Source organism: Pocillopora verrucosa, chromosome 11 (genome assembly GCF_036669915.1).
Source record: "Pocillopora verrucosa isolate sample1 chromosome 11, ASM3666991v2, whole genome shotgun sequence".
In the NCBI taxonomy this organism is placed as follows: domain Eukaryota; kingdom Metazoa; phylum Cnidaria; class Anthozoa; order Scleractinia; family Pocilloporidae; genus Pocillopora; species Pocillopora verrucosa.
Genome location: NC_089322.1, coordinates 16050439 through 16063561, shown reverse-complemented (window position 1 = coordinate 16063561; position 13123 = coordinate 16050439). Strand labels below are relative to the sequence as shown.

Below are 13123 nucleotides of genomic sequence, written 5' to 3'. Positions count from 1 at the left end.
TCAATAATTTTTCATTACTTATATATTCACAAGCGAAAAGTTACATGACCAGCTGCATTTGTTTAAAAAAAAGCCTAGAAGGAAATTTCACACTTGTATTTAATTTCTGTCTCACTCTCGGAGACCAAAGAGGCAAATAATTGGGCGAGATGAAGATAAAAATGCGTTCTAGGCATCACGCGAAAGAACGGGTCCTCGAGGATGTTTCCCTCCCACAACGAGGCAAGCAATGGCCGAGGACTGGACTCTGCGAGAGAGTCTAGATTTCTTTCGTTTCAATATTTAAGGTTTAATTTTTAAGCCGATTACAGGATCGCTACACAAGAAATGTGTCAATCTGCTATTTGACCAATGCACTACTCAGGAAATAAATATTCATGCCGTTGCATGGGAAAATTGTTGGCTCATTGTACGAAACCCAGTGACAGGCGGCTGTAAAACTGTCAAACAATCGCGATGATAAGAACAGATGTGCCCTCTGAGTCTAAATTGCAAATTTGACGAAAGAACGAGATGTTACCTTAAAAAAAAATCGTGGTGTTTAGATAATCTCTGTGAAAATCGACAGTTCTAGCTGTTACATCGACTACCACATTTATTTTTCCCGCTTTTTACGAGTCGCTCTTTTCCCTCCCACCCCTCCCTAATTCTAAGCACGATCACTATATCTTTAATTTGCCATTTTTTAAAAATTTTTCCTTTAAGTTGGCTGTTTGCTTGAAATTTTCTGCCCTCATGATTAATCGTTGTTTCTTTTTTTTCTTCAACAAACTGTTTTCCACGCCCTTCTTTTTGTTGTGCCAACGAAGGTGACAATTTTACTAGCTACCTCCCCCACGGTACAGTTTTGCTGTAGAATTTCTATTGCGCATGGTTCAATAAAACAGCTGTACTCAACACAGTTCTCACCTCTATGGAAACCTACTCGAGCTTTGCGAAATACTACAAGACATCATGTTGGAGCGATCGGTAATTTTCAAGACAAATTTGGGGATTCTAGAACGTTTCGATTGTAACATCTAATTCTTCCATGGCTTCTAAAGAGCTGGTGTTCGAGAAAAACTCGAGTAGCGACAAAATCAAGGTTTGTTTAGATGGATCTATATCCGTTCTTTATTTTCTGTGCTCCGAACTTTATTAGATATTCAAAGATTCTTGTGTCTGGGGTAGGGATTAAAACTTTTATGAAATATTTTTGTGAACTTTCAAGCTTTATCTTGGACACACTTGAGCGCGTTGTCGCCGTATCGATCGTATTTAAGCGCCAAAATTCGGCTTCCTTGAATCAGCAAAAAGTTGGTTTGGTTACCACAGCAATAGCAAAATGTCGAAGTTTGTTTTGAATTTTTTATCGCAAATCTTTGATGGAGAGTGATATTTCAGCATGAGTATTAGTTTTATGTTATCAAAAGAGGCTGGTCCGACCGAATACGAGCGAAAGGTCATTGCAAATGATCTGTAACGATGACAACTGTTGTTCGTGCGACTTGAAAACTGTCAGCTCGTGTGGCTTCTGCAGGCTTTCGATAAGTGAAAAGATTGCTCATGCATCGAGCAGAAAGCGCTTTAAATGATCATAGAAGTTTCTACCACGAACAAAACTCTGGTTCAAACCAGTTTAATTGTTTTTGTTGAGAAAATACAGAAAAAATTCAGCGAGGCGATCGCGCGCAGTCTTCGTAAACTGGCTTGCTGTTAATTTCTCACTTTCCTATTGTCTTTCCTTCTTGTCACTTTATTACCATGGCAAACATTTGCAAGCAAAAAGGATTATCCACCCGCCCGTAAAATCCCTTCATTCGATTTATGATTCTAAAGAATATTTTTTTTCGTGAATGTTATTCATTAAGAGGTGACCTTCGAACAACAGAAGCTGTTCAGTTGAAATTAAAGTAGAGAATAGGTGATTCTCTTACATGCTGCCATCGATTATTCGGCGATTTTTTTTCTCTCTAAATGTTTACTCAAAACATTTTGTCAGTTAACACGCGCATTCAATTTGAATATTTTCATCGACTTTTAGTGGATCGTGTTTAAAAATTTTTCTAAGAGGATCTCGTACATAAGGATCTTAATGAGCTATCGCTCCTTCGGAAGTTTTAATTATCTTTTGCTTAATTCTTAATTGGATTTTTTTCCTTCATTGAATTTTTTTTTCTTGCATGTCTGCTTATACGATGAATTGTTTTTTCTTCCGCTTTTTTGTAAAAAAATTCAGGTAAAGTTATCGACATGCATCACAGCATGTTGCCAATACAAGTTAAAATCATAGCTAAACATATCGTGGCATGTAAGTTCTCGGAGATATGATGAACTCCTACACAGATCATGCAATGTTGCGATTATGACGCACGGAGTGGGAATTAAAGTTACGTTTGGAGAACGAGAGACCTAAACATCAAACTTGTAAACAACAAGGATGATTTGTACTAATTGATTGATTGACCGATCGGTACAACTTCTGATATTGGTTATGTGATATTGTTTTGAGGGGTAACAGACGATTGAAGTTTAAAGGCACCCATCAATAACGTGGTAATGATAACTAAGATATCAAGTATGTAAAGTCATGCTGATATGAAATTATTTCCTTGTGAAGCCTCAAAAAAATATTTTTCAGACACCAGATTATAGAACCTTAAGTCAGTACTACTTAAACTGTATCTGAAGTAACCAAATTAAGAGCATAAACATTTTTGATCCTTGTCAAATATCAGTTACTTTTTGTTATGGTTTCAAAACTATTGATTACGTCAATACCACTTATAAAATTGCCTTCAATGAGATTTTTAATTAACCCTTTTCACTGTAACAGCAATATGCAAATTCTGAATAATGATCGCTAGACATTTCCTAATGTGTTGACATGGAAAACTTGTTTTTAACAATCAAGAGCTTCTTTAGTTGGTGGTTTCCTTTAATGTGTGATTCAGGGGAAATACTCGAAGACAAAACGAGATGGTTGTCACTCTCAAGGGTCAGACGGTTAAATGTTCCATGTTATTTGAATCAAACCAAGCGGCAATTAAATCCAACCCATTTTCACTTTAGTTTATCATCAATCAAATAAATGTCAAAATTAGGTGTAGTTACTTTTTAAGTGTGAAATTTTTTCTCACATTGCCACCTCATAAAAGACAATATCCTGAGTATGCTTCACCTGGTAACAAATGAACTGGAGTGTTCCTTCAGCTTGGTTGGCAACTAAGCAAAAAGCCAAAAAAAACCCTTCTGAGATTTTTACAGTAATATAAAAAATCAATTTTTGTCACAGTTATTGTTAAATTACGCAAAGTCCTATTATTGATCATGCTGGACATCTTAAATATGGTAATTTTCCATTTTTTATCAAAGTCCAAAATTTAGTTCTCTTACTGTTGAGATTACTGTCTTGTTTGTTACCTTGGCTTATGAGATGAACAGGGCACCATCAAGAATGAAATCTATCTTTTGGTTAGAGCAGGACTTAAACCTGAGACCTGCCATTTATGAGTCCATTGCTCGCAATCTTCTGTTGCTAATGACTATTCCACTGGCTGCTGGCTTTTCTCTAGTCTACTTTATGATGTCACTTTTCATTTATAAATTTTTTTTCTAAAACAACTTTACTGACATTAATGTTACATTTGCCTTTTACCACAGGAAAGTCTTCAAGAAAATCAAGATGCTACAGAGTTGATTTTCAAAAACTGCCAAGCACTTTCTTTAGACAATGTTGAATCTTTCTTGGAAGATATAAATTCTGATTTAGATGCACTCACTATTCACAACTGTCAGTTATTTGATGATGAATGTGCAGCCAAGATCTCAGAACATTGCACAAAGCTCTCAAGAATTTCCTTTACTGGATGCTGTAAGGTGCTCACATCTGTTGGCATTTCTTCATTTATCAAAAACTGTCCAAACCTGAAATGTGTGACTATTATGTCCACAGAGAGTGATGATGATAATGACAGTAATAATAATGATGATGAGAGGAGCTGGACTCTTGGTGATGACCTTTTTGCATCATTTCTTCAAAGAACAGATTTGATTCTGGAACAATTTGCCCTTAGTGGGTTTGAAAATGTTACAACAAATGCTCTGAAGCACTTCTTGGAGCATGTTGGGTCAAATATAAAAGTTTTAGATCTGAGTGAACTTCAAGCAATTACAGATGAAGTTATCGAGAAAGTAGTTGACACCTGCCCAAGTTTAGAGGATGTGTGTTTGAGCCATTGCAAGTTGACTGATCAAGGAATCAATAGATTTTGTGCCAAATGCAGGGCACTTCAATCAGTGAACTTTAGTGGCTGTCAAGACATCACAGATGATTCAGTTATTGCTCTTTCTACAAACTGTTCCTCACTGAGAAAAGTACAGTTAAGTTGGTGTGTGAAATTAACTGAAAAATCATTAGATGCATTGGTAACAAATTGCCAAGACTTGACATTTGTCGACATGTCACAGTGCACAATTAGACATTTACCATTTGAAATTTTAGAGCATTTTTCACTTCAGGAAATCAAAGTTGAAGGATGCAAAGGTCTCAGATGTCCACCTTTAGATATTGCAAACAAAGGACTTGAATCTTGTCGGCAATTTCTGAAGAAGTGTAATTTACAATCCTTGTGTCGAATGACATTCCTTGGAAATCAAGGAAGTGGTAAAACAAGTTTAATGTTGAGTCTTCCCACAATGTCACAGTCAGTTGCTGATACTTCAACAGAAGGGGTTCATGTTGGAACTTGGAGGCCATTTAAGAGTGGCAAAGGTTGGAGATATTTTCCTGTTATAATTTGATTAAGCATACTAATTTTATTGAAAAGGCCACCATTTTCTATTATTAATAACCCTTTAACTCCCAAGATATGAGTATAAATTCTCCCTTCTAACTGCTACACATTTCCTTGTAAGTTAGCCATGAGAAATTGGTGTTAGATCAAGGTAACAACTTCTAACTGATAAGTTTGAGTATTTTCATTACCTTTTTGCTGGGTAATATCCAGTTTTTACAAAGAGAAGTTAAATTTTAGTCACTTCTGTGATCCAGGTTTGATCCCCTATCTCGTCATTGCACATACACAAACAGTGCCAGGCTCAGAGTAAGATTCCAGAGAGACTTTCTTCTTGCTTGTCCAACTCCAAAATTCTTGAAACATCAGGATCAGGTGTAGTCAGGTTTGATCCCCTATCTCGTCATTGCGCATACACAAACAGTGCCTGGCTCAGAGTAAGATTCCAGAGAGACTTTCTTCTTGCTTGTCCAACTCCAAAATTCTTGAAATCAGTCAGGATCAGTTGAAACGTCAGGATCAGTGTAGATGGATGCTGAAATCTTAACTCTTTACACCCTAACATAATATTCCTATATTCTCCTCACTTGAATCTCTCTTTACAAAAAATATGGTGTTACTGAGAAGTCAATTTGTTTGACATTTGGGAGCTTTGTAAATTGGTGATCATTTCCCATAATCTCATGACCTTTACATTTGATCCAAGGGTGATATTGTAAGGAGAAACTAGATGCCAGTCATTACCTCAGGGGTTAGCCCTTTACACCCAGTATGCATATTCTCCAAACTGTTCTCCATACATTTCCAAAGAGGCTGACAAGGAGAATTTGTTTAACAATCAAGAGCTGCTTTAGTTGGTGATCATCTCCTATATTCTCGTGACTTTCATGTTTGATTCAGGGGTGATATTGTAAGGAGAAATAGATGCTTGTCTTTCTTAGGGGCTAAAGGGTTAAGGGAAACCTAGCCAGTTGTTGGGAGTAACGTTATGATGGACTGGCATTCCATTATGGGGGAGAAGTAAAATTCTCCATTGTTTATCTATGACATATTAGAAAAACAAGATAGAAAAATAGTTGACAAGGTATAACATCAAGAGAAACATCCTCTGAGAAACCTTATGCCAAAACTGAAGGTCACTAATTACAACCTAAGACACAGATCTAGTTACCAGCCAAAATTAGAGCCGGATTTAGTGAGGAACTCCTATTTTAATAGCTTAATTTTTAAATATGACCTAACTTTGTTACTGGTATTTTGTAAATATTTCAAAATAGTTAGCTCTGTTATTAGTATGTACTGTACAATGTAACTTAGTTCTAAATTGAAATTTGTGTAACATAAGATGTGTAGTTTATCCTTATGAATTAACCCTTTCACCTTTAAGAGTGATTAGCATCTAAATTCTCATTACAATATCACCTATTAATCAAACATTCACGTAATGAGAATCAAGGAAAATGTCACCAATTAGAGAAGCTCTGGATCATGAAACAAATTCTCCTCATCAGCACCTTAGAGAATGTATAGGGAACAGTCTGGAGAATATGTATTCTGATGTTAGGGTGAAAATGGTTAATAAAGACAAGTATATTATTAATATAGTTTCATGTAGCAGACACTGGGATGAGTTCAGCTGGATGGGCTACTGGGCTCAAGTAAAGATGCAAAGTATCTTTGTACCTTAAACATTATTTAAGAATTTTTAACATTACAATTATTGTTAGATATGATGATGTCAAAAGGTAGTATAAATTATATTTGTCTAATCTTCAGAGTCCATCGATCTTGGGACAGATATTCAGAAAAAGATGTTGTCACTCACTGTTGATATGTGGGACTGTGGAGGACGAACAGTAAGTTGACATTATAACACTATGAACAGTACAGTAAAGTTAAAAGTGTGAAACAGTTGCTATATTCAAAGGGGGCTTTATTATAAACCATCATGGTTGTATTGAAGAGAATGTCTGAAGTGGTGTAGGGTAGAAAAAAGGCCCCCATTTATTTCTGACATATTGCCAGATTCTATCCTCAGTTAGAGTTGTACCACAGAGACAAAATTGCTTAGTTTTTGAAGTAGACAGTCAATGAAAGATTTCTATTACTTCCTAAATGATACAAAATTAACATTTTAACCCTTTAACTCCCAGACTTAATTTGTAATTCTCCTTACTGTCAGCTGTACAATTCTTATAATGTTAGTTCAGAGAATTTAATATTGGATCAACTAATTATCCGCAAATTGATAGTTTTCTTTATTCTTATCACTTGGCTGGTTAATTTTGTATTGATATTGTAAGGAGAAATTCTCTCTTAGTCACTCATGGTAGTTAAAAGGTTAAACATTTTTTTTAATCTTTTGTGTGTTCCTTTTTTTCTGCAGTGTCTTCAAGGTGTCCATCCACTCTTTCTTTGTGAGCAGGCATTGTATGCCATTGTGTTTGATATTCATGATCCATTTAAACTGGAATCTGTTGTATCATGGATGTTACTCATGCGATCAAAGGTTAGGACTTTGATAACTGTCTGTACTACTTCTTGTGTGACAAATTTTTAAAATAACATCATCATACGCAAAATTCAATTTATATGAACTCTCTTTTAGGCACCCACTTCACCATTTATTGTGGTTGGAACACATGCTGACGATGCTGATGATCGGCAAGAGCTTAGCGAGCAAGTAATCCAGGCTGTCAAGAAGGCAGACTCCAATGCCGACAAGAATACCAAGCTGAAATAGACACGTTAAGGTAAATGGTGGTTGTGTTAAAAATTTGTTTTCTATGCAGATTATTTGGAAACAATAGCAAACATATAATGTGCTCAAAACTATCAAAATTTCCTGTTCTTGGCTAATAGGAATTAAAAAGTTAACAAAAACTGAATATTGCTAACCACAGGTAACAAGATGGGAAGCTTATTGCAGACAAAATGTAAGCATCAGTGAGAGCATTTTCCATAATGTCAGCATGGATAAGACCTATTTTTCTCATAAAATAACTGCAAAGCACAAATAAAGCCATTTGAAAGATGTAATATTACATTTAATTATTAACTCAAGTAGCAATCTAAATTATTTTCATTCTTATGTCAGGGAACTAGGACAGGAGAAATGTGTGGAGTCAAGAGTAAACAGACTGCAAAACTTGGTTGAAAACTGGTCCAAACTACCAGAACATGTGTACTTTGTTAGTACATTGAAGGGAAAAGTAAGGAAATGTTGTTTTCCTGTAGAAGAAAAGTTTACTTTGTGTACATTGTTTTGCCAGCATATAAGTAAATCAGGCTGCATATGATCAGAAATTTTGAGTAGGCTAATTTTTTGTGTGATAAAAAATTTGCTCAAATCAACCAATTGGTTACAGATTGTACTTTTTTTTCTGCTCTATGTTGAACTAAATCTCAATTTTTTTTATCTAATCCAGTGAGTTTGCTATTTCTCCTTCTTAGGGCATGCTAGAACTTCAGCATGCAATTAGTGAAACACTGCTGGATGGCCAGCTGTTTCCACACCTGGCAGAAGAGATCAGCAACAGTATTGTATACCTCTACAGTTCAATTCTTCAGTTGCGTGAAAACAATTCAGTGCTGCTGTCTTGGGATCACTACCTTCAGGTAGCATCAGATGCAGGGGTCACAGATGCTGACATTGAACAAACCACAGCTGTGTTAGAGTATAAGGTAGTAATGAAATAAAAAAATGTATTACTTTAAATTGAAATGCTTTGGCTAAATGCTGAATTCAATTCATTTTCAAGTCAAATATGGTGACTTAGCAGTAAACTTTATATTTTGCTGAAGCCTTTTGTTGAAGGCAGTATGGTTTAAAGCTCCCTCTTTTCCCGTTGTCACTAATAAAATGGTTGGCGTTATGGCAGTATGTGGTTAAAGGCTCCCTCTTTCCCTGTTGTCACCAATAACATGGTTGGCGTTTATGGCAGTATGTGGTTAAAAGCTCCCTCTTTCCCTGTTGTAACCATAAAAATGGTTGGCGTTATGGCAGTATGTAGTTAAAAGCTCCCTCTTTCCCTGTTGTCACTAATAACATGGTTGGCGTTATGGCAGTATGTGGTTAAAAGCTCCCTCTTTCCCTGTTGTCACCAATACCATGGTTGGCGTTATGGCAGTATGTGGTTAAAAGCTCCCTCTTTCTCTGTTGTCACTAATAACATGGTTGGCGTTATGCCAGTATAACCTAATGACATGCATCCTCCTCTCCCCTCCCCTCCCTCCCCTCCCCTCCCCCACTTTTCTCGCACACTCAAACCAGGAGTCAGTCTTCTGAGACACAGTTAATCAATCTGTGGAAATTAAATGAAAGCAGGGAGGGCCACAAGGAAGTGCAACAAAAAGGAAATTAAATGCTTGCTAAGCACAAATCAAAAATTAGTTGAGACGCTTTGGAAGCATTTATCACATACCAAACTAAGCAGTCAGGGACCAAAATGACGGTGGCGCTCGCGTGAGCAGATTGTTCCCACCCTTTTCACTCACAAATTTCCATCACAAATTTCCGATGACAAATTTGTCATCGGTCTAACTTTGTTTGTTTTCAGTGAGTTATTAATAATTACTGCACTTTATTTTTTTAAAATGTATTTGACAGGGTTGCATTCTAGTTCTCAACATCCCATCGTCTCAGCACACCCAGGGTCCTTCCAAGATTGTCTGTGTGAACCCCAGTGCTCTTTTGAACTGCATGGCAGGGGTCCTCTGTGAAACAGACCCACGTGAGTACGTACCTCAGTTTGTCAAGGCTGGAAAAGTTGAGAAGTTCTGGCCAACCGGCGCCCGGCCTAATGAATGGACACTGAGAGCAGCCATTGATGATATTGTAACTAAAGGACTCGTGCGGGAGTCTGTGGTACCCTTATGTTTCCAGGTGAGATGAGAGAGAAGAAGGGCGCAACAGAGGAAGGGGTTTTGAGGGAAAGAACCTGTGCAAGCTCAGCTGTAGGGTGCTTTTTGACTTACTTGGGTCGGATCAGGCGTAATTTGGGCGAGCAAGCGCTCAGTATTTTCTTGCTGAAAATCATAGCTGCCATCATGATTTTTATAGTAGCAAAAGGCTGGGGAGAGAACGAAAATTGTATCCATGGTCACAAGGAATGATAGAGGAGGGACTGGGGCCTTTTCCCACCCCTACCCCCGCCATTCATTCTATCTCTAAATCAAATGTGCGGGGGCCAACAAAAGATCGCGAACTTTTAACGTTAACTCGCCTTGCACTGCAGGCTTCTTCAGGTCTTAAGTCCAACTAAACGTGACTTTTTTTTAATTCCTTTAACGAGTCGTATCATCTTTTATTCGCGGTTTAAATGTCAGATACCATCATTACTGGACGAGGAAGAGCTGCAGAATATTATCTCCTTATTAAGAAGCCTTGGTTTCCTCGTGGAAGGTGCTCCTAAAGGAAATTATGATGTGGAACTTGTCATGTCACAGTACAAATCGTGTTCAGTTTTCAAGAGATATTACGTTCCACTTATGACCAAGCTTCCAGAAGAATTAAAGGTGTGTAGATGAAATTCTCTTTGCCTTTTACCTTTAACACCCAAACATCAATATGCATATTTTCCGTAATGTTTTCCATGAGTTTCCTGAGGCGCTGTCAGGAGAATTTGTGTTTAACAATCAAAAGTTTCTTTAGTGGGTGATCATTTCCTTAAATCTTGTGACGTTAATATTTGATTCATGGGTGATACTGTAAGGCGAAGTTAGGTGTTCTCACTCTTAACCCTTCATCTCCCAAGATCTCATCAGTAATTCTCCTTACTGTCTGCCATATAAATCTTGTGATGTTAGTTTGGAGCATTTGGTATTGGATCAACTAATAATCCCCTAATTGATATTTTTCTTTGTTCTCATCACTTGTTTGCTTGATATTGTATGGATATTGCAAGGAGAAATTCTGCCTTGATCACTCATAGGAGTTAAAGAGTCAAGGGTCGAAGGGTTAGAAAGAGGTGAAGAATAGAAAGAATGAATAAACAAGCCTATACCGTGATGTTATTTTGGCACCTAAAAGTAAATTAAATGTTTTATTTCCTCAACATTTAGGATACCACTGTCTGGCCCAGTTCCCCCCCTGACGGCACTATCCAAGTTGGCTGGCGTTACAAATTTCGCGATCTCGTGACAGTTGATTGTACCAAGATGCTAATAGGCGCATGCGCAAACTTGAAGCCCTCTTGTGAAGTCTGTGCCTATTGGAATTCTGGGGTAATTTTAAAAGTTGGTCCCGTGACCGTGCGAATGTCACGGAACAACTCAACTCTGGACGTGATTGGCCGATGTAAAGTGACCAATGGGAGCAAGCAGGCGCTTAACATGATGTGGTTTGTTTTGGCAAAGTTTTTCTACGGCATAGAAACCTTGTTGATGAACTTCAAGGGAGTTTGCCCAATGGTAAGGGAAATGAAACGACAATCTAACGAGTCTCAAAGATTGTAGTTTTCCTGAACTGAAACGGGTAACCAACGGCTTCCCGAGCGGTAATAAATGCCAATCGACGAGATATTTAAAGAACTGAAGAAATTTATTGTAGGTCACCAAAGAATTTTAGATGTGTTTTGTTGCCAGCTGTAGAATTTCTCATGAAACTCAGAGATGATAATTTTGTCCCATTCTCATTACTAGACAGAAAACATTTTTTTCAATTTGCTATTAATATTTTTTTAGGTATTTTTTTTATTTTTTTAGGGATTCCTTGTGAAAAATTGGAGATTTGGAGATTTCGTTTGGATTTTAGAGCATTTACTAGCCTCAGGCCTGCGCGGAAAAGTGGCGCCAAGCGCGAAAAAACCTAGGCGCGCGAAAAAGCCAGATGCGCGACCAGGCGTGCGGAATGGTACCACGAACGACATGCACGGGAAAACTTATGTTTATTAAGAAGTAAAGACAAAGCCAAACTAGATACAGCTTACTTATCGTTTTGTTTTGACATTAACAGGTACTTGTGCCCATTATTGGCTGTAACAGACCAAAGCACAAACCACTGTATGAGCTTGTGAGTGATTACAATTCACAGCTGAGTCATCATACCAACTACCGCTGGTTCATTCCTCCTGCAGGTCATTCCATGACTCTTCATGCTTGTTCGTTTAAAAGGACTGAGTTGTTAGGCTTTGAGTAAGATTCAGCGTTTTTGTTTTTTTTGTTTTTTTTCTTCAAAGCTTACCCTTTGAACACAGATTCAATTGCATAAATGAAGATGATAAGGCACTATTGAAAATTACGAGAAAAGGAATAAATTTTGTGTACTGCCGAGTTGAAAGAAAGTTATGCTTGTATCGGTATTGCGCAATTTGATCGATGATTGACATAAAAACACAAAGTCATAAATCCAGCCAATCAGAACCAAGATCAACCTTACAGGGAACCAATGAGAGCTCAACGTACAAAACAACCAAATAACCTGTAGCGCGGGAAAACGCGAACGACCATGTTGTGATGGCATCTGACCGGTTAAAACTATGGTGCGTGTTTTTTAAGACCAGTCACCGTACGAAGCGGAGAACAACCAAAATGTCACTCCTGCGTCATCTTGGACACCGGTTGAAAATGCTATACTTTTTCTGGTTTTCTTCAGCTCTGGATGCGGAGGAACACGCAGAAATCCCGTCAGATACTGTTAGTTGGCTGGCAAACATTGCATGTAAGTGTCTCTCTGCTTCTATGCTTGCAGTTTTATCACGAAAATCCTTACAAATGACGATATGATATATAATATAATATAATATATAATGACGGCAAAAACTTGTTTTTCAGCGTTTACCAAGCGCATTGTAAGTGATCAGTTTGGAAGCAATTTTCTATTCAGAATATTTCACGATGAACTTCGTTTGATGAGCTTCATGTAATGAACGAGCTCCATTTGTCTCCAATTTCAGGTAAATCCTTGTTGTACATCAGTTATCATGCGGACCAACAACATGAAGTCAAAACTTCTAAAGCAGTCTTTAGACTTAGCAGGATTCGATTGCGTGGGGGACTTGATATTAGCGGGAAAGACAGGCCAGGAACTGAATGAGAAGCGACGGAACCTGATCGCTGGCTCATCATTATTCCTTGCATTTATCACTCCTCAGTAAGTATCCTTGGCAGCCGAGAGAAGATAGCCAATGCCATGCGCATTAGTGAAACCCTAAAATAGGGTGGAGGTCCTCTCGCCAGGCTCAGGCTTCGCGCCTGCAAGACGCAAATTTACACGAGCACCGCGCCAATACTCAAGGAGAAGAGGGAGAGTGTAAGATAATTTTAGGTGGGGTCTGCCCTCCAGGACAAACACTTTTCTGACTTGTTTGCGACAACATCCGTTCTGATAGCTAGCTAGTTCTAGACAA

At 37.8% G+C, this 13123-nt stretch overlaps 1 pseudogene; it reads left to right on the top strand.

Moving 5' to 3' along the window:
- Window positions 1-898: 898 nt before the first annotated feature.
- LOC136284346 (uncharacterized) lies at window positions 899-12871 on the top strand (annotated as a pseudogene).
- The last annotated feature ends 252 nt before the right edge of the window (window positions 12872-13123 follow it).